The sequence below is a fragment of the Lucilia cuprina genome, chromosome 4 (genome assembly GCF_022045245.1).
Source record: "Lucilia cuprina isolate Lc7/37 chromosome 4, ASM2204524v1, whole genome shotgun sequence".
Taxonomy (NCBI): Eukaryota; Metazoa; Arthropoda; class Insecta; order Diptera; family Calliphoridae; genus Lucilia; species Lucilia cuprina.
The window spans coordinates 36,114,894-36,117,493 of NC_060952.1; positions in this window are offsets into that span (position 1 = coordinate 36,114,894).

Below are 2,600 nucleotides of genomic sequence, written 5' to 3' on the forward strand. Positions count from 1 at the left end.
AATGCAAAATTGATTCTAGACAAGATTGTCTAGACAAATGAATTTCAGAATTGCTTGGAATAATATCGCAAAAGAAAAGACTAATAAGTCTGTCAAGTCTATGTTGAAAACACTTGAAAATCTGCATCAATAAGATTAGTGACGCATGGAAAGGTTTAAACACCTAAAGCTTATATCCGCTAAGAAAATATGGAATATTCTATGAGCCCTCACTTTCCGTAAATTATAGTCAAGGTATTGAGGGATTTAAGGTAAGCCAGGTTAGGCATCTGTCTAATGGTCTATTTCATAGGCCGTAAGCCACCGTCCTTTAGTGACTCGTAAAGAAAATTCTGCACACAATTTTCGTACATGGATTCTACGGGCTAATATAGTAAGTCAGATATGAACAGAGCCAACACTTAACATCCCTAAAAAAGAGTGGAATTTCTATGATGTCATATGAACAAGATACCGTATATCAATCACTATTGAAACCAGCACAATTCTCATCTATCCGACTCATTCATACGAGTTTATGGCAAGGTTCCATGACTAATTCACTCTGAATGGACCTCTCCCAGAACCAGCACAAGGCAAAACCCGAAACTGCCCTGGATAGACCTCAGGACGTGCCGAATAGTCACATGAAACTAGTTTATAGCTCCGCCAGACTATAAGTATTGACAGCACTTCATTTACCCCGAAATTGCAATAACACCAATATGGGAAAGAAGAAGAAAAAGACGTGGAAAAATGAGACCAGCATTTAGATTTTAAGAAAGAGAGAAGACACCAGGCCATAAGTTAAACAGTGTGAATATTGGATTCACGCTCATTTTGTCAGATTAATGAAATACATGAGACGTTCTTATTGAATATTCGACAAATCAGACAGATCACCAAAGTATGTCGATCCAAGCGTCCGAAGTCTGGCATCCACCAGAGCAGTACACTCGCATAGAAGATGAGTAATAGTTTCTTCTTCATCCTTGTTTTGACAACTTCTACAGTAATCGTTAAGCGGAAGACCAATGCGTCTAGCAGGGTTATCAAATTTACAGTGGCCAGTGATAATCGATATTAGCCTACTTAGCTGCGGTCTTTGCAGGCCAAGAAGTTATGTAGACCTGAGTGGATGCATTTGGGGCCATAACGCTTTAGCTGTTGAGCACGTGTGCTCACGTGACCATTTTTCGCGAGCAATACAGAGACAGTATTCAGTAATCAGCTTCTTTATTGCAAGTAGTGGAATACTGCAAAACTGGTCTATTTCCAGTCTGCTAAGCATGGTGCCAGCTCTTGCCAAGGAGTCAAATTAGGGAGATGTTCTAATGTCACGCCATCTTATTGAGAGACCGCCGGCATTCATGAACAAGTTTGGATGTGGAAAACACACCAATTAGGTATTTAATAATAGCAGCTTGACTGTCGGATAGAATGACTTGAATTAAGTATTGTGTACTATTGTCACCGCTCGGGATTGATTCAAGTACGGATTACTCGATTCTTTTTTTTGTGTAGTACAATGATAAACATGAAGGATTTATAATTTCCAAAAAAAACAAATTATAAGAATTTTAATAAACCCTTGAAATTGGCAACACTGTTCTGCTGTACTATTAAAAAAAAATAAAAGTCACACTAATATATCATTTGAAAATCTATCAACATATGTTTTGTTTAAAAGAATGTTTACAGAGATAGAGATAGATTTGTTTATGTGTGTATGTGTATATCGTGTATTTGCTTCCTGATAATATTATTACTTTTTATTTCTTCTTATTTATACATATTCGATTGTTTATTCATTAAGCAATTTCTATTCTTGTTGTTATTGTTGCTGTTGTTGTTTTTATTATTTTTATACTTATTTGCTTTTATGTTGTTATTACATTTTTTTGTTATTCTATTTCATCATAAAAACTACGCATTTTAAAAATGAATCGTAAAACTCAACTCTGTTGTATTTCTCCTTCATGTTGTTTTATTCTCTTGAAAATGATTTTCACCACGTCACCACGTTTACTAACAGTTAAATACTCTCACTCACAATTGAGTATTTCTGCTGTTTTTTGTTCTGTCTATTGTAGTTGTTGTATAGTGCAATAATGTTTTGAATTGCATTATATTTTTTTAAAGTGTGTTTTTTTTTGTTATTTTATTTCTTTCCTGTGTTGAATTTGTTGTTTTTCTTTTTATTAACAAGTTTTTCTTGATGTTCTTGAGATTTTTTTATTTTTTTCTTATATCTTGTCCATATCAGTGTGCGTGTGTGTTGTTGTTGTGTTTATTGTAATTTATGTGCATAAAATATTTGCTTTTTACGGTACTTTTTCCTAGTCTATTTCGATTTCTTCCTTTTTTTCTTCTTTGCATTTCAAATGGACTTTTGTTTTGTTGCTGTATTCTTTATGTTATCGTCTATTGTCATAGTAGCTGTATGTGGTTGTTGTAACCGTAATCGGGAAACATATTGGTGGTGTGGCGTATAGTCTCTCTCGCCTACAGTTGTTTTGGTTTTAAATGTCTGTCTGGTTTTTTTTTTCTCGTTTTCTTTCTGTGTTTTTGTGTGTTGTAATCTTTGTAATTTAAAGTTTTACCACATTTTGTTTTAGCTT